The following is a 20,244-nucleotide window of genomic DNA, read 5'->3' on the forward strand; positions in this document are numbered from 1 at the left end:
TTTAAAACAAAAATCATTGCTGTTGCATTACAAGTCACTGGGCTTTTCACCCTAATATCTACTACTATGACAATGTGTTTAATTACATAAATAAAAATGAGCATGGATTTAATATTGGTATACTAACAAGTTATGGGTAAAAACAAATAAATACAGAAGAACAGGACTGGACCTAGAGGTACTGAGAACTTGACACAATGAGAAAAGGAACTATGCAGCTCCCTCCATTGACATCGTAAAGTTGCCACATTTTCTGGGCTCTCTTTTGAATTAATGTGGCATCTGTTCCAAGTACAGCATGCTAACATTTTACTAAAAGATATTTTCATTCTACATTTGTATGTGGTTTGCTTTTTATTTGAACTCCTGTTTTATTTCAGTGGTCATTATTTCTTTATACCAACTTGTCCATTTGGCATTCCTAATCTATCTCCCCTGTGCACGAAAAGGGTGGGGAACCATCAGTTTAAAACCCTCTAACAGCAATAATTACAATATGCTTTGCATATAGATTAAATAAAGAAAATAAGCAGCACAAAGATTTTTGTAGGCTTTTTAGTATCAGGTCCTGATAAGTTAACAGCATCTGTTCCTTTCAGAAAAAGATTTCTGCTCTGAAGTACTGGTAGGGGGGTGGGGGAAAGGAGAGGAGAGAAATAAACAAATACTAAATAGAATAATCCAAGTGACAAAGTTTGGTCTTCATGAAATGATGATTTCAATAATTTGCACGTATCCAACTCTATCGAACGAGAACTGCTTTTTATGACATCCTCAAAAATGCTGCAGCAACAAGCCAAATACAACCACTTGTACTTAACATGCATGCTGCATACTCCACAATGTTACGTCATATCAGGCACAGAGAAGACGCTTACCAAGCTATCCTGCGTTCTATAAACTGCCTAACAACAACAGAAAAAGGCACTGCCATCTCTATAGTGGGAGTAAGAGCTGTCAGGGTAGGCAGCCTCTTCCCTTTGGTCAACTAGAAGAAAACAAATAAGGCTTATATTTCTGTCTTTTAAGCTCACCTCTCCCAAGGCCTTTACTCTCAATCTTTCGGCCTTTCTCAGAAAGAAATGCTGTTTCTTTAAAATTAAAAAGCTGCAAAAGATCACTCCAACTTAAAAGCCCCACACCTTGTGCCAACTGTCCTCCAGGTGTCCCCATGGCTGCCTCTTCTGCGGAAGAATGGCCTTTCTGGAGCACTAGTCACCAAGTGGGTGCACCCACACCCTGCACATGGAAGGGGGCCATGGAAGGAATTATTACAACTTATATTTATATATATTTTTTTTTAACTTTTTTCTTTGAGACAGAGAGAAAGCATACTCCAGCATGGGGAGAGGGGCAGAGGGAGGAAGGGAGGGAGAGGGTAGAGGGTGACAGAGAGAGAGAGAGAGAGAGACAGAGAGATCCCTAAACAGGCTCCCTGCTCAGATCATAGCAGAGCCCGACACTGGGCTCAATCCCACCAACCTGGGATCGTGACCTGAGCCGAACGCTCAACTGACAGAGCCACCCAGGCGCCCCAGTATCAGCCTTTTTTAAATTGCAGCTTTCCCGTATGTTTTATAACATACATAAAACAGTAATTCAGAAAATTACATACAAATATACATTTACTGGTAGTCATAATTTTTAAAGTTCGGAGACAAGCGGCTACAAAGGCCAAAAGTAAGAGAGGAAAATTAGGCTCTGCCATTAACTTACTCACATTCTTGTCTCTGCCTCAGTTTGACCATCCATGACATGAACTGAGCCTTCTGTACAGTTATAAGACTATTTTGAGAAATAATAAAATACTTTCGAGGGCATGGTCCGAGCCACACAAAGTGAAAAGCACATATGAATGCTACCGATGAGAAAACTCTTGAACTAGCTTGCTAAAACTGACTGTACTGTAGTTTAAATAAACTGCCCAGGACACCTTGGTGGCTCAGTCGGTTTATCATCCAGCTCTTGGTATGGGCTCAGGTCATGATCTCACAGTTTTGTGGGTTCGAGGGCCACATCAGGCTCTGAGCTGACAGTGAGGAGCCTGCTTAAGATTCTCTCTCTCCCTCTCTCTGCCCCACCCCACCCCCCCGCCACCTGCACCATCTCGGTCTCTCTCAAATAAAATAAAACTTAAAAACAAATTAAAAATAAATAAAGTAAACTGCTATGTCCTAGCAGATCCAATTCTTGGAATTTTAAAGCCAAGCTTCAGCACTACTAAATATGAGTCTAAAGAAGCATTAAGGCACCTCAGACACAAGGAGTGCATTCTAGAACTAGGAAGGCCTTTTTTTTTTTATAAGGAAAAGTTTATTACCCATGAAAGAAATTTTTTTTAATTTAAAAATTACAAAGGTGAATTATGACTAATAACCTTAGCACCAAGATAAAACTCTCAAAGCCTTAACGTAGATTATAAGGCCTTGCCTATGTCTTATTTTACACAATGCCAGAAAAACAAATGGCACTCGGATAATTTATCTTTTTCTTCTTTTTTTGCTTTAAAAAATGGGGGGTTTTTTAGGGGCGCCTGGGTGGCTTGATCAGTTAAGCGTCCGACTTCAGCTCAGGTCATGATCTCACGGTCCATGAGTTCGAGCCCTGCGTCGGGCTCTGTGCTGACCCACTCAGAGCCTGGAGCCTGTTTCAGATTGTGTGTCTCCCTCTCTCTCTGCCCTCCCCTGTTCATGCTCTGTCTCTCTCTGTCTCAAAAATAAATAAACGTTAAAAAAAATTTTTTTAAATGGGGGGTTTTCAGTGTAACATATGGTAGTGGTTAAGTGAGTAGGGATGGGAATGGGAGTAAGGTCAGCCAACACTCTTCACATAAAGATGAGAGTACCATAACTAATTCCCATGCAGGATACCTATCTACGTGCCGATTAAGCGGTACTGGTTTGAGGTTCCATTAATTAAAATATTAAAATTATTTCCTCAGCTTTAAAACACTATTCTGATTTGTAAATGTTGAATGAATGTCTCCTAACAACCAAGAAGAGAGCCCACCAGTTTTAAAAAAAAGTTATGTGAAACCATAATTGATCTCTTTATAAATAGTAGCTACCAGAATAAACTAGCAGAACTTAATTCTGAAATGATGTCTCCTAAATTACTTGCACAGGACAGAAAATGGTGTTGTCATTTTAAATTGGTTAACGTTTTTCAAAGTTTTAAAAATAACAATGACCATCTCTAAGGCATTAGGCACAAGTAAAAAGAACTTAAAATGCTTTTTGCCCCATAGGTAACCATCAATCTAGAGTGCAGGTTTATAACCTTAATGTATAAACCTTACCTCTCTCCTTTCTACCTCACTCCCACTTCCTAATGAGCAGTATTTCCAAGAACAAGTTTTTTAAATAGCCACTTGAAAAAGAGTAAACTTCAGGACGGTATCATGATATAATTCTATTTATTTTTGAAATGGATATATATAGTACATATTTAAAACACAAGAAAATTTAGAAGTAGAATGGGATGACTTTAATTTTCTACTTTATAATAACTATATGGTTAGACTAACTCAGATGCACTGCCTTTATAATATGTCTTAAAAGAAAGGCCATTTCTCATCAAACCCTCTAAAACTCTGACAGTTACCTAAGGACTAATTAAAATAGCCAATGTAAAATATTTGCACTTACTCAGAAAATGTATGAAATAGCGTACCACGCCAAAGTGCTCAAATTCAAACCTTAAGAAATGGATCTTCGTCCCCACTCCATGCTAGGCACTGTGCTTCACAACTGGCATACAGTGATGAACAAGACAGGCACTATCTCAAAAGCCTTCATTTCCATTCCATTCCAAAGCTCACTATTCCCAAAATAATCTAACCCAACCAAAATCAACATGAAACATTCTCAAAATGATATAGCATAGCTATGGCCATTTCAGTAAATTAAAAACTTCTTCAGTAATTCATTTTCTACGTTTTTAACAGGAATTATTACATAGTTTAACACAATATTACGGACACTTAAGAGGAAAGGTTCTGGACTCAAACCTGGGCTTGAATTCAGGTGGTAGCATTTGCTACACCTATGTGATCCCAGGGAGGCCTTCATTTCCTCATCTATAAAATGGGGGTAGGGTAAGAACAGTAAATCCTCAGAATACTGCTATGAGAATTACAATTAAATGAGATCCTATATGTAAAAAGGCTTAGCACTATACATAATAAGTACTCGGTAAATGTTAAACCCTTATTATTATTGTTGTTATTAAGACAACAAATAACCCTACGGTACAAGAGCCGTTCACAACCTGCCAAATAGTCTTATAGTTATGCCACTTTTCCAAGAACAAATACATGTATCTGTGTAAGTTTGTATATTAACGTATAAAAATACTTTTCAATATAAAAGCCCATAATTGAAAGTTTTTATTACCATAACAACACACCAGTACATTTATGATATTTATATATATTACATACACACACACACAATGTATCAGTGGCACACTGTCAAGAACTATGCTAGAACAAGTTAAGAACTTGTCTGTTGGCCATGGACAGAGGGGTACTCAGATGATTCTAACTCATATACGAAATTTTTTTTAAAAATATTAACATTGTTAACACGACATAGACAAATATCTTAAAATCCAGGCATCAACTAGTGATTAAAAACTCGATTTAGGGGCGCCTGGGTGGCGCAGTCGGTTAAGCCTCTGACTTCAGCCAGGTCACGATCTCGCGGTCTGTGAGTTCGAGCCCCGCATCGGGCTCTGGGCTGATGGCTCAGAGCCTGGAGCCTGTTTCCGATTCTGTGTCTCCCTCTCTCCCTGCCCCTCCCCCGTTCATGCTCTGTCTCTCTCTGTCCCAAAAATAAATAAACGTTGAAAAAAAAAAATTTAAAAAAAAAAAAAAAAAAAAACTCGATTTATACATACGACTTTAGTCTATAAAGTACATTCATGAGTATTATCTCACCCGGTCCTTTGAACAGCATAGTGAAACAGGCTTTTACCATTATCCCCATTGTACCACAGAGAAAACTAAAGCCCAGCAAGGCTGAATTTCCCAAGAGCACACTGCTAGTGACAGGACTGGTCTCAAAAGCCAAGTCCTCTGACATCATCACAGTTGTTTCACTTCCACTGGCCTGGGACATTTCATTAAAAAAAGACAGAAAACTGTGCTCAATATTGTAGGTGTGTCAGAGGACTCTACAGGGATTACTCACGGCTGCCCAGTTTTACTCTCCTTATTTCCGACTTTGGTATTTCAAAAATTACACGTGTGTAATTATAAAATGTAGATAAGGGGAATTCATCCAAATCTGATCTTTCCTGCATTGGCCAATTAATACTAGAGATTATTTTACCCCTTATAAAACTTAGCCTTTTGTATTTCCCTTCTTTGTAACCACTGAAATTTATTTCATTTTAATGTTGGGTCTTAAAAAGTCAAGTTAATATAAGATAAATAAAACCACTCATAATGTGGAAGCATATCCGATCAGATCCCACAAATTTTTGACACATCTAAAGAATCAAAATATTAACAAATTTCAGTTCATATTTATGAGAGAAAAAAGGTTAGTATTATTATAGTGCATTGGTTTGTTGTGTAAATGAGTACTTAAATAATTACTACTAAAGGCAGAATCTTCTTTAAAAACACAGCAGCGCTCAGCAATAATATCCCATGAACTATATTCAAGCTGGAAAAAGCTGGAATAGATACTGGCCAGGCAGGTAAGAAAGCCACGATCTTGATTCCGTATACCCTCAAACTAAAGCACATACATCACAACTTATGCTTACATTTTACAATATTCCCAGATGTCTCTTTCCCTTCTCAAAAGCTAAAAGAGACTAGCCATGGAGATAAAAATATCCTACAAGTTCAAGAGCCTAAAAGAAGTTAGTGTCCTAAAAGAGAAAAAAAATGTAAAGACTTATGATTTTTTTGAACCTAACATTTTAAGTACAACCCACAGACCTGAAACTACATTTTCTTTCTGGGGCTGCTCACTGGCCTCCAATACATCAATCCTGTAACACCGTGAACTGTGGTGATGGATTGGTTCGTGCTTCTAAACACAACAGAATTTTTCCAAGGTTACTTACACTGTGACGTGAGGAACATTTTTGCAGCATCTTATTTTCTTTAATCAAACTACTTTGGATATTTTACCAGTGCACACATTATGAATGAAGAAATTTTCATTATTTTTTTGAACTTTCCGAAGTCAACCAAGGGCTGCGGTACAGTGACAAAGAGCTGAATCCTGGTCAAAATTCTGCTACTGGCTGGTTGTCTGACTTGAGGCACGTATCACTTAGGGAGAAACTGAGGTGCAAAGACATTTTACGTACAGCAAAAACTTCTAAGGAATTGCCACATCATCACCATAGGACAAAAATCTCAAGGTCTTATCAGAAACAGGCTAGGCTTCTAATCAGATAATAATGTAAAAAGAGAGGGGAAAATGGGAAGCACGCTGTTTATTTAGTAACAAGAACCACTACTACCACTGCTGCTACTGCTACTTCTGAACATTTACTGAGGCTTTATTATGTGCCAGGCACTGTGCCAAGCACTTCCACAGACTTTAACATTTACTCCCTGCAACAACATACTGATATTCGTTAATAAAAGAATCAGAACTTTAAAGAACAAAAAGAATAGAAATTTAAACTCACGACTGAAAATGTAAACAAATTGTTAAAGAAACCTTACCTTTTTCTCTTTCAGACTACATCTTTGAGTAGTAAATTTACACTAAAACTACATTAAGTTTCAGGAATCTGTCTTCCATTTTAAAAATACTAAGATTCAAGGGGTGCCTGGGTGGCGTAGCCGGTTAAGCGTCAGACTCTTGATCTCAGCTCCAGTCATGATCTCATCTTGCAGTTTGTGGGTTTGAGCCCCACGTGGGGCTCTGCGCTGATGGTGTGGAGCCTGCTTGGGATTCTGTCTTTCCTTCTCTCTGCCCCTCCCCCACTTGTATGTGCACGGAAATAAATATAAAACAATTTTAAATAAAAAAAATAATAAATACTAAGATGCAAGATGTTGACAATTATGACAGAATAATAATAATAAAAAACCTCTGAGCTTAAATACGGGCACTGAATATCTGGCCCCATTCAAAGAAAAGAGAACAGCATATATCAGGCCCTACGATTATAAGCTCCTGATGCCCATAAGAGCAATCTATATGCTGTAATTATAAAGTGATCTAGCACCACCACAGACAACAAAAAAATTTACAACTGCTAAGTTTTAAATATATAAACACACACATATACACATGTATCAGTTATTGTACACGTAAATCTTATAGTAGCTGATAAAACAACAAACTAATCCAAGATAAACTAAAACAGCAGAGTGTTTCTGAAGACTCACTTTAGAATAACAGCACCATGATAATTATAATATTAGCAATCAAATTTTACTTAGCAGAAAGTTCTTAGAGGCTTGGAAAGCTGTTTGTATAAAATGGAGTAGACAAGAGGGAAGGGTTCTCTGTGCTGTTTAAATCAACTACAGGTCCCAGCATGCAATGCTCTAATCCGAAGTTAAGCAAAAACCCGAAATGCATCCTGGGACTTGTAGTAAGTAAACCACTTCACTCTATCACTGTAAGTTTCAAGAAAGTCTGAACTATCTCGAGCACAATTTGACAAGATCTTATTATCAGGGCCTGGTCAAACTCAGATCTAACTTGTTTGCTCTCTGCTCCGGCAGTTTCTTTAGTACATATTGGAAAAGTATCAATATTTAGAACAACATTTTCACATTAGAAAAACCTCATACAGGATAAGCATATAAAAGAAATGCTTAAAAAGCAAAAAAAAAAGGTTTTATACAATTAAAAAAAATTTTAAACCGTGATACTCAAAGCCATTTTTTTAAGTTTGGTTGGATCAGTATCAAAGCTCTCTATCCCCCTCCCCAAAAAAGTTTTAATTGTTTTATCAGGTTTTCTCTTAACAGTTTTTCAAGTTATATTTTATATGTAATTTTTCTCACAGAAAATTCTCATACAAAAACATTTACCATACTCTAATAATGCACATTAGGAAATATATTCTTAAAGTAATACATACACATAACACCATCACACATACAAAAACAATAATACTTAAGTTTCTCTTTTGTCAAGTCCTTACTCAATTATTTATGCCCTCCACTCCTAGCCCCTCATTTCACACACATACACGTTTCCAGAAAGAACACTTAGGAAAAAAATATTCCAAGTACAGACTCATTTCTCTCATCCACTGACCTCTTCTAAAAACACAAAAGATTTTTTTTTACCTATCAATTACATGTCCAAACCCAAACAGGTAACTTTGAGCCATTATTTATGTATTTACAGTTTCTACACACATCCCTATTTTCTGCAAGACTGAGGAAGGAGGCTGGGAAAAAACTAAGTGCAATCTGCATCAGGAGGCCTAACACAGGTGGTGGGTTATTTTCAGGCAACAGCACCTTCACAAACATGCTGTGGAATATAGTCCAAGAAATTCCTAACAAGGAAAGATAAGCTGGCACACAAATTTAACACAATCCAGCTAAAAATCACCTGCAACACATGTTACTACATTTCACCATAAAAGTGACAGGCTACTACAGGATCTGAAGCTTCATCAATACAACATACTGTCCATAAGGCCAGAGATAGCAGTTGCCATGGTTACTATCACCCACTTTTATCAGGAAATTATTGTCATTATTCTGAAGTTTTTGGTACTTATTTAAAAATCTAAAAAAAAAAAAACAGTCTAGGGTTTGACTGTTAATTGAATGAATGAATCAACTACTGTTTGATTTGTAAGTATGCTGCTTTAGAGATGCACATGGTTAACAATACTTGGATCTGCAGCAGAAAAAAATCAATTCCTTTCTGCTGCTCCTTCTCCTCAAGTACTGACAGTTTGTATTCTCAATGCAGCCAAAACAATAAAACAAAACCCATCTTTTTGGCTTCTGTGTTTAAGTTATTTTTTGTCCCCTAGGCCCACAGAGTCAAAATAAAGCCTAGATCACCAACCTGTTAGGCCCCATTCCCTTCCTATCACCCTATTACCGATTCACTTGTCTATTTAAAAAAACTGAAAACATTTCCATTGATGATTCCAAAATATAGGAAAGAACAGTTTCCTTCAACAGAGACCTGCTATTTTTTATTTCTTAAAACAGGGGGAGGCCTTGCAATGTATTGGAGGAAGAGAAATGGAGGGGTATTCAAACTGCCACACAAGTGTCTAGTGTAAGAAAGTTGCTATAGAAAACCCAAAGGTTGACTGAACCTCATGTATTATCTCGAAAAGGGAAGAGTTCACCACCACCCCCAGTTTAACACTGAACTGACAGACAAGTAAATCAAAAGTTATTCTTAAACATCTATTTCAGCATTCTCACAAAAGATAACTCCAAAAATTTAATACACAAATAAGAATTATATGAAAGCCTAAAAAATAGCAAGCCACATATACACACAAGCAAGAAAACATATGCTATTTAAGAAGTAATTATCTACAATAAATTTAAAACAGCGTTAGCATATTACCTCCTTAAAAAAAAAAATCTCAAAGCAGCAAAAATACACACCTGCTAAAGTTAAAGTGATCAAAATATACTGCTATGCTCCTAAAGAATACTTAGGGCCTACTGAAAAGCCTATGTACAAAAAGTTCCTGAGAAGTCAACAAAAATCACGATTATTTCCCAGGACAAATTAACATGAAGATTCAAACATACTTCAAGAAATCAAGTCTGAATATAGATATGAAGGAATTCTGTCAAAGGTTAGAGACCTAAAACTTTAATCCCTTCCTTTTCTCCCTTTGAATAGCAATTAAATACAAAAGACTTCAGCAATAAAATACTAAGAATACAAAATTTAAAAGCATATTACCATAACCCTAACTTCAGTATTTCCTTAACAAAAAACAAAAAACAAAACACCAAATTTAAGCATTCACTGTCCGTAGGATAAAAAAGTTAATACTACCCTGAGAGGTTTCATTTTTATCTAAACAGTCAAATGTTTTTCTCACTTCACACAGAAACAAGTTTCTATATTTAATTTCTAATTAAAGGGGCTATTTCATAAAGAGCAGTCACTTCTAAAATTTAAGATACTAAACCTTTTGAAATGCTCATAAACACCAGGACTCCCAATTATCTCTATTTTATTTTATTTTAGTACAAATTTGTGAGCAGAGTCTATTAAAAAACTACAAATCAAGGCTCTGAGTTTTAAACTTTGGGGTTATTTTTGCGCAAAAAATATTTCAGTGCACTCCTCTAGATTTGAGTAGTCATTTCCTCAAGCATCCCTCTAAAAGAGGCAAAATGATATACACATGTACCTAATACTAATACATACAGATATACTTCTTTTTCACTTTGAAACAAGCTTGAAGGCTTTAGTTAGCACGAATTTTTCAGAAAGTTAACAGAATCCCTCAAAACAATCAAAACCTTAACTGTGACATCTGTTACTCTGTGTGTTAATGAGAGTCTATAGAAGAATCCAGGAACTTAAATATTCACTAAAATCAACTACTATCACATCAATGAAAAAATGAAGGAAAATTTTAACGGAGGATACACATCTCACAGGATCTACAAAAAGAAAAATGATCTTTATTTTTTAATTATGAGAAACTGCCTCCACAGCAGTTTTTAAACAAAGCTTCAAAACTGTTAACAAAGAGCTTTTTGGTAACCACAGTAGCATTAAAAAAAAAAAAATTCAGAAAGTGTTGGGGGGTACACTTTTAATGTGCTCATTTCCCAAATCATGGGGATAAAGTTAACATTTTAAAGACAGAAGTTTCTGTCCATGTATTAATTAGTTACCCATCTCAACATCTGCATGGCTTCTGATAATTTACAAAGAACTTTTACAATGTATTATCTCATTTGATCTTACTGAGAAAAAAAAGTACAGTATTATGCCCAGAAAACCGACAAAATGCAAAGCAGGTTCATCAGATTTTCTACACATTTCTAACTTTCTAAAACTTTGATATAAAACTTTGCAAGCTACCACCGTCGCATATTTCCAGGGATAAATCAACTCACCTAACACTAATAGGGTTTCAAAGGAGCATGTGCTGTAGATGCTATGAAACTACTTTCATCTTTATGCAGTTATTGTTACTAATGTACATATCAGCAATGACCTATACTCACAGATATAACTTTACTTACAGTTCAAGAATCTCTTTGGAGACCAACTCAAAGACATCAACCACATACATGTATTTATGAAGGTGAGTGCCTAAGAATTTATCCATTAGGATTACTGTCCATAGATGTGAGACATAAACACAGAAATTAAAATTTTTCCATACAGTATCTCCCTTTCCAGAATTTCAAGTACCCAATATCCTACTTGTATTAATATTACAGGGATGACACAAAAACCTAAAGCCCCAAGTCAGACCAACTTCTTTTGTTTATAGCCAGTGCACGGTAATTTTTTCACATAAGTGTTCAACAGCCCACTCACCAATACAAAACTAACTGATCATCAAAATAATTCTAAGAGCACTCTGTACGTAAGCGTGGCATTAAGCTATCCACAATAACAAAGCTACTTTGCATACTATTGTAAGCAGGTAAAAAGCGATCAACCATTTCAGTATCAAATAACAAACATAGTTTCTTAATGGACTTTTTTTAAATGGACTTACTCAAAGTTCTTTCTGGAACTTTAAGGTGTTAATCCTGCTGCTTAGTTGAAGCTAATAGAGCTATAATAAGTAGCAAGACCCTCAGAATTCAGAGATTGGCTCTATCTTGCTGTAGCACCTCCTGCTGGATAGCATTTAGAGTTCTTCATGTAAGCAGAAGAAGAGTATTTCTGAGGCAGCTTCTCCCAGATGACTGAATGGGGAAAAGGATGAACCCTTCAAAGCTAAAAGAAAGAGGGCCCTGTCCATCACTTATATCTCTTAAAGAGAAAATCTGGCATTGGTACGACTCTTTTTAATCTATCACTATTCTGGTTCCATAAAGACCTGCCTGAGTCCAAAGTGCAACATGCTTAAATAAAGCTTGCAAAATTATCTCAAAACTACCTTTAAAAGCCTTCAAAAGCACTCAAGCAAGACTTTATTACGGCCAGTCAAGCAATGCCAGTCATATTCAAATACCATTATGTTAACAAAAGCAAAAGTCTGATATAAAAAAAAAGCACCTGGAATATTTTTAACATATTAGCCAGAAGTTTGTGTTTTGAGACTTTTCTGCACTATTACTATGCTCCCTATTTAAGGATAGTTGTCTATCTACTTAAGTTTTAAGTACAGAAATTTTTTGAAACAGGAGTATAACTGCACACAAAAATTTCCTCCTTGCCATCAAGAAGTATGTCTTGATATTTTAAAATGTATTCTTCAGACATTTTTAATAACCCCTAATAAGCTAGTGTTAAGCCCACAATGTAGAGTCCATTTACAAGTGAAGACAGGAAAGAAAGAATAGAAAGGAACTTACCAAAATCAAAATGAATAATAGTATTTCCAGTAAAAATGTAGTAACAGTTTCCTACAATGCTGTGAAACCAAGTAAATTGTGAAACTTAAGGAAAAAAAGGGAGGGAGGGGGCTACTCTTCAAAAACCAAAAGCAAAACTGACCTATTTATTTCTAGTGCCCAAATGTGAGACAACACCAGATGTAAACAAACAACATAAACACTGAAAAGTACACTTAGATGTCTTAGTCCCAGTTTCAGTCCCCTTACCAGGCCCTCAATGAAGCCAGAGACGTTCATGAGTATCCTCTCCAAAAGGAGATATTCTAGCTCCCTGCCCTAAAGAACTCCTATAAAGTGTGTCTATGAAAAGGCTTCCTTCCTAGAGTGCACAGCTGCTTCAAAAAGAGGAGGAAAAAAAAAAAAAACTTTCACAACCCAAATTAATCTGATTCTAATATTCAGCTATCAATTATTAATACAGGAATGTTCTCCCTTTAACGTCCCCAGCTTAAGCATCTACATTCCTGACACCTACTATTAACAAAAAATGTACAGCTTACATCCCAGCTATGGGGCAAATCTCTGAAATCCAAAACACAGCCACAAAGTTCACTGTCAAGGCCAATGCTGAGGCCCACACACGCCCGGACCTTAACTCACATTTGAAATTCTAGAAAGCCACACTTGCAGACATCATTTAAAAACAACACAATGTGGACGTGCAGAGTGAGATCCTCTACTTCAAGACCTAAACAAAGAATATTTCAACATATGCCCTGAATATGATGACACCGGATTCACCAATGAAAACAAAACCTGCCTACCATTAGCAGTCCTACCCTCATCTCAACAACTCAACTACTTAGAAATCACTCTCAGCACATCTGCACCCTACAACCGGCGTGTGGCCTTCTCCGGGGGTGCAAGCCACAGACAAAGTTGAACCGAGACATTCTTCCCCTGGTGCCCAATCTCGATATCAACCCCTCCCCTACCAGGGCCACCTTGCTGCTACCCACCATAGCGAACGTGGTCAGGGGAAAAAAAGAAATCCTAACAGCACCGCTCAGCAGAATAAAGAGACCAAAGAGAGGATGACGAGAAGTGTTGGGAACTGCGTGCACGACGGGGCTGGACCAAACGGAAAGAGTCCCACTCCGCGCGCCCCTCCCCCCGGCGGGGGCGCGGGCGGGGGAGGGGCGGCCGCGGCCCCTCTCGGAGCGGCCTGCCGGCCCCGGCCCGCGCGGGGTCCCGGGGGCGCCCCGCGGCCGCAGGCGGCGGGGGCGAGTGCGGGAGGGCCGGCCCCGGGGTGAGGGGTGCAGGCAGACTCTCCGGAATAACAAGTTGCAGAAGAAGAAGAATAAGCGGAATTTCCCCAACGCTGCTCCGGCCACCCAAGACAAATGCACCAACACACACACACACACACACACACACACACACACACACACACACACAGTCGGGCCCGGCAGCGTCAGCAGCCGCAGCTTTTTTTTTTTAACCAGATCCCTCAGTCACCAAACAAGATGGTTTTCCAAAAAAAAAAAAAAAAAAAAAAAAAAAAAAAAATAATTAATTAATTAAATAATCATAATAAAAACTTCCCCCCGACAGCATCCCGGGGGGGGGGGGGGGCAGGGTGATGAAGGAGCCAAGGCGACCATCCCCGGGCCGAGGGACAGCCGAGGGGGCGGACGAGGCTCCGCGCCCCCCGCCCCCGCCGGCGGCCCCCTCCCCGGCCCCCCGCCGGGACAATGTGACGCCCCCTCCCCGCCACCCCCGGCGCGCCGCCTCTGTCACCCGCTTCGGCCCAGCACTCAGCGCCCAGGCTCCCGAGGCTGCTCATAAACTTACTTCCAATTTATCCTGGGGAGGGGTGGAGGGCAGAGGGAAGGAAGGGGGAGACAAGGTTTTTCCATTGTCTTTTTTTTAGGGGGGGAGGAATAGGAAGGGCACGCAGGGGGGCGCCCCGAAGGGGAAGTTATTGCTCAAATCTCAAGTTGACTGAGGGGTCCTGACGAGAACACCCCCCTTTCCCTCCTCCCTCCCACACACCCCTCCCCTCCCCCTACCTCCCCCCCACAACAAACTCCAAGCAGGCAGCCCCAGTTCCTCCCAGAGACAAACACCAGAGACAAGACAGAGACAGGGAGAGGGGGAGAGGGGGAAGGGGGGAGGGAGGGGAAAGAGAGCTACTCAAGAAAAAAAGAGGAGAGTGAGGAGAAGAGAGAATGGAAAAGCTGGGATACTGCACCCTCCTGCTGCTGGCTGGTTGTCCCCCCTGGCAGCTGGAGGCAGGAACTCTGAGCAGGAGAAGCAGGAGGAGGAGGAGGAGGGAACTCTTCTTCATGGGGAGGGAGGGAAGAAGCTGGAGCTGCTGCTGCTGCTTCTGCTGCTGCTCTGGGCCTCTCGCACTTTTTAGATATTAGTGTGTTAAGATGGTAGGTTGTTCCCTTCTCCCTCCTCCTCCTCCTCCTCTCCTCTCCCTCTCTCTCTCTCACTCACTCTCTCTCTCTCTCTCTCTCTCTCTCTCTCTGGGCTGTTTCTTTCCTCCTCTTCCCCAGGCAAGGGGGGGGTGGGGAGGAGGGGGTGGGGGGAGGAACTGGATCCTCCTCCTCCTCCAGGAGAGACACACACAGGCCCCGGGCCGGAATAGGGGTGGGGGGGAATCAGAGCAGCAGGAGAGAAACTGTGGGAGACAAACAAGCCCAACTCTTCATCCTCCTCCTCCTCCTCTCAGCAGCAGCAGCGAGCACCACCAGCCCATTCACCACCCGGCCCCGGGCCGCAGCACCTCCGCCGCCTCAGCCCGGGGATCCCTCCGCCCAGGCCCAGACACACTCGCCCGCGCGGGAGCCCGCCGCGCGGCCCCGCCGGCCCGCCGCCGCCGCCGCCGTGCGCGCCCCCGCCGCTCCCGAGAGCCGGGCGAGAGGGACTGGGGCTGGGAAAGCGGGGACGAGGGCGGGGGGGGAGAGGAGACGCCGGGGTAGAGGGGCACGGCGGGGAGGGAGGGGGCCGCCGGGCGGAGTTGTACGGCGGCCGGCCCGGGCCCCCGCGTCTCCGCCGGCGGCTCCTGGGCCGCACGGGCCCCCCCGGGGGCGACGGGGCGGCGGCGGGAGGGGCGGCGGGGGCCCGCGGCGGCGCTCGGGCGGGCGGACTACTTGACGTGTCGGTGCGGCGAATTTATTTCACTTTGCCTAAGGAACGGGGTGTGCTGCGGCCCCCATTGCCTAGGGAAAAAACCCGGATGTAAAGTGAGTGAAACTAAACTAGAGTGAAGTAGGGCAGCAGCAGCCAAACTCCAGTGCAGCGGCGGCGGCGGCGGCGGTGATGGGGCTGAGCACGGAGCGGCGGCGGCCAAACTCCGGGGCCGCCGCAATGATGGGCCCGTGCAGCGCCGCAGCTCGGCTCCCATGTAGCTGCAGCCGAGGCGAGGCCGGAGCCCGCTGCGGCCCCCCCAACTCCGCGGCCCGAGCCCAACTCCCCCCTCCCGCCGGCAGGAGCTGCAAAGGGGCTCCGGAGCGGCCCCAACTCCCTCCCGTGCAACAGCAGTTTTAAGGGGGGAAAAAAGCCGCGAGGGCAAGAGCGAAGGGAAGCAATGGGGAAGCACTGCAATGGGGGAGCGTGGTCCAGGCAACAGGAGAAAGATGCAACCTCAAGTCGAATGCAACATGCAATCCCCGGCCGCCGCTCGCCCGCTCCCTCCCCTTGCCACCCCGCCCCCTTCCCAAATAACTACCCTTGAACCACTTTATTAGCCACACTTAGTCCCACACTCGCGTCGGGGAGGGGCGGGGGACGGGGTCCTTCCCTCACCTTTATTTATTGCTGCTTTCTCCCCCCTCTCCATGTTTTTTATTCCTAAGTTCTTTTGTTCTAAGGGGGATGATGGCATTTACTTTTCTGCTTTGTGTAGCAGGGCAATCACTGGGAATCGGCCACGTATAATCCGGCGGTTTGTCATATTTTATTAGTGAAAGTATTTTATGCCTATTCTACCTCCAAGGACTGTAACATGGAGAACTGCAGGGAGGGAAAAAAAAAAAAAACATCAGAGGAATTCTTGTTTTGAGAGATTTCTTGGCGGGGAGGGAAGGGGCCCCCCTAATTTTTGGTGGGGGGGTTATTTAGATTTTCAAATCGATAGTTTTCAACTTAAAGCTTAATGTTTTTGTATGGATATACTACTAGATTCTAAAATAACACCCAACCACAATAAAGAAAAAGAAAAGTCCAGAATCCTACATTAAAGGAAAAAATCCCTACTGGACAGTGATATTATCTAGTCTGTGCAGCACGATGGACTTAACGTAGTGTTGGCCTTCGAATGTTAAATAACAATAAACCCCAACCTCAACTGAATACAAATGGGGGGTGGGGGTGGTTTTGTTTTTAAGGCTCAGCACTTTTGTAGCATCTGCCACTACGCATTTTCCAGGCATTGATTAGCCATGCAACTCCCATAGGCATGAAGTCCAGTTTTTGCAGATAAAGAGCAACAGTGGTGAGATGATTTGCCCAAAGTCAAAGTGAGTCATTGACAGAACCAGGAATAGCCTTAGACTCTATTTCTTACTAGTCACATCTTTCCCATTAAATAGTATTTCCTCCAAGAAATAAACAGTATTTAAAAATAAACAGACGTCCTTTACCTTGCTATGTGTTTCCACCAGAGGTGCTTTGAGATCCTTGGATATGAAGGTGTTTTCTTACTTCTGTGACCTGCAAAATTAAGTTGACTTTCTCAAGAAAAAAAATTGTTTAATTCTGATTTCTTAAAGCTTAGAAAAAGTATGGGCTTTCTTTTACATGTGTAAGCCATTTAGTACTCTGAGCTTTATATTCAAAAAAATTCACAGCAGAGAAAGTGTGTAAGAGTTTGAGAGCAAAAATGAAAATCCCTATAAATGATTCAAGAAGCCTGGATGAACTCATAATGTTGTGAAACCGAACCCATAACACAGTCAAGATGAATAACGGAAGGACAGGTTGGGTAGTAAGACCCAGCTTTGCCACCTAGAGATAACTCTAATGTATTTAAAAGATGAATTAAGGCAGGGCCTCTCAAACTGGACCAACCAGGCACTAGAACCACAACCTAATGGGGTCATTTCAAATCAGCCCAGGCTGTCAAAAATTTTTTCAGAGAAAGACTGCTTTAGTGTGCTTTCTGGAAAAATAGTTAAAAATGTTTCCGAATTTCATAAAAAAATTTTACAAACTCAAATGGTGCCTGAATGTGTAAATGCTATAGAAGAGGAGCCAGTCAACTCTTCTCTGTAAAAGCCCAAATAATAAATATCTAAGACTTTGCAGACCATGGAGCCTTGGTCACAACTTCTCAACTCTATGTAGTTGTAGCACAAAAGCAGCCATAGAAAATATGTAAACATGTGAGCCTGGCTATGTTCTAATAAAGCTTTTATTTATGGGCCTTGACATTGGAATTTCATGTACTTTTCTTGTGTCACAAAATATTCTTTTAATTTTTTCGACCATTAAATAAAAATGTTAAGGCATGTTTAGTTTGCGGGCTAAACCAAGGGGGTGAGCAGGACGGCCCATGGGCTGTGGTTTACCAACCCTGGCTTTAGAAGACTAAAGTTGACAAACATTAAGATGTTTGTTTATCAATCAAACCTCAGTGTCGTGCAAAATCGAGTTTTAGATATTTATATCTAATTAAAGTATTTCAGGGGTGCCTGGGTGGCTCAGTCGGTGGTGTTCGACTTTGACTCATACCATGATCTCGCGGTCTGTGGGTTCGAGCCCCGAGTCGGGCTCCATGCTGACAGCTCAGAGCCTGGAGCCTGCTTCGGATTCTGTGTCTCCCTCTCTCTCTGCCCCTCCCCAGCCTGCTCTCTCTCTCTCTCTCAAACATAAATAAACATTAAAGAAATTTTTTAATAAAATAAAATATTTTAACTAATTGTCTTAACACTCCGATAACTATCAAACTCTATGGAAAAGAAGAGCTGTGATTCACTAATAGATGATGGTTCCATTTACATACTCTTTCCCTCTCTAAGATGGTATGGAGGAGTGGAACCAAGCCGACCCAGATTCAGACAACTGGATAGTACCACTCCTTTTCAACTAAGACACCTTGGGCAAGTTCCTTAACCTTTCAAATCCTCAGTTTTCCTATCTTGTAAAATGAAGCTGTTGTTGTTTTGTAGGGTTGTTGAGAATATTGAATAAAATAATCCATGTGAAATGTTTGGTACAGTGCCTGGTACATGGGACTATATAATACATGTTTTCCCTGTGCCCTCAAATTCATTTCCTGAGTTAACATAACTCTGGAGAGGGTGAACACGTCCCAATTTCTTCAGCACAGATGTGGCATATGAGGTCCAAGGATTCTTGGGTGAGTCAAGGTTGTGGGGCTGGTATTATGATACATTTTGATGGGTCTTTCTCAATTTCTAAGCATGCCAGTCATGGGCACTTGGTAGACACACACTAGCTATATGGCCTTAAACAGCACTTAAACCATCTGAACCTTGGTGTTTCTCATGCACAAATTAAAGATAATCCTCGTTGGATTTTTGAAAGGGTTACATAGCACAAATTCTAAAGAAAAAAAAAAGCTAACAATTAGTATGTTAGTGGAAATCCCAGAAATAAACTAAAAATTGTAAGTTTACATCAGAAGCTCCTTTGAAGTAAATCATTCAACTTTTAGACATAAATGACATAATAGCAGGTGCACAGTAACTTAGAATTTGCTTTCCTAAACCTGTTTACTCCCCCAATAACCATCAAAACCCTGTTGAATAAAAAGTAAACTCAAATTTTGAATGCTTTTAAATATTGGAGTACAGTTTTTACATTTTTCTCAAAATGGTCAAATCTACCTGTGATGTCTATATATATCCTGCCTTTCGTTCCATGCTTCCAGAGGCCACCCAAGGTCCTAGATTAGAAAAATACGTATAATTTTCTTCTTGTATTTTTATGGCTTCTATGTTTTACATTTGCCTTGTTACCATGTAGATAGATATATAGATGATATAGATAGATATAGATATAGATATAGATATAGATATATTTTGGTATAAGAGAAAGGAGGTAGGAATCTAAATAACTTTTGTTTGATAGAAAATATTTAATATTGGGATTCTATTGGGTAATATAAAATGTCATTCAAAATGATAAAACAGCCCCCTATGAGGACTATCGGTCCAATGCAGAGATACTGTAAATGTAGGAAAAATATTAACAGAAGCTTATATATTCTAATATTATATGGAGGCATTATGTGTTATAATACAAAACAAAGTCTCTTATAAATTTTCTTATTTTACAGGTTTTGTAATAGTCTAGTACACACTGTACCCATAGATAGTAAGCTGTTTTGTATTTGTATGTGATTGTTTCTGATATTCTGACAGTATTTGAGAATATTTCAAACCAGGTAAGGAAACCTCCCCCCAAAGGACTAATTGAACAAGCTTTCTTTTTTTTTTTTTTTTAATGTTTATTTATTTTTGAGAGAGAGAGAGAGAGAGAATGAACAGGGGAGGGACAGAGACAAGGGGACAGAGAATCAGAAGCAGGCTCCTAGATGACAGCACAGAGCCCGAAGAGGGGCTCAAACTCAAGAATCAGGACCTCATGACCTGAGCTGAAGCTAGATACTTAATCGACTGAGCTACCCAGGGGCCCCTGAACAAGCTTTCTTATCCAACTCCCCTCACCCGTCCTTCACTCAACTACTATCCTTTTTGTTAGACTGAAAAGTAAGCCCGTTGTCTCTTAAAAGGTCACGCTAAAGG

General features: G+C 40.7%; 1 protein-coding gene across 11 annotated transcripts in view; it reads right to left on the reverse strand.

Moving 5' to 3' along the window:
* The window catches only part of PHF21A (PHD finger protein 21A), a 196,401-nt gene extending 181,430 nt beyond the window's left edge, over nucleotides 1-14,971 (reverse strand). For 7 of the 11 annotated variants that reach the window (XM_047070575.1, XM_047070574.1, XM_047070573.1 and 4 more), the window contains exon 1: nucleotides 14,718-14,970. The gene's annotated coding sequence lies outside the window, so the exon portion shown is untranslated. Of the gene's footprint in view, nucleotides 1-14,717 lie in introns of all 11 variants that reach the window. The other 4 variants (XM_047070579.1, XM_047070578.1, XM_047070577.1 and 1 more) reach the window with 2 other exon arrangements.
* Nucleotides 14,972-20,244: the final 5,273 nt, after the last annotated feature.

Source organism: Lynx rufus, unplaced genomic scaffold, assembly GCF_022079265.1.
Source record: "Lynx rufus isolate CCGP_SWC_20201006 ecotype Redwood Valley unplaced genomic scaffold, mLynRuf1.p SCAF_9, whole genome shotgun sequence".
Classification (NCBI taxonomy): domain Eukaryota; kingdom Metazoa; phylum Chordata; class Mammalia; order Carnivora; family Felidae; genus Lynx; species Lynx rufus.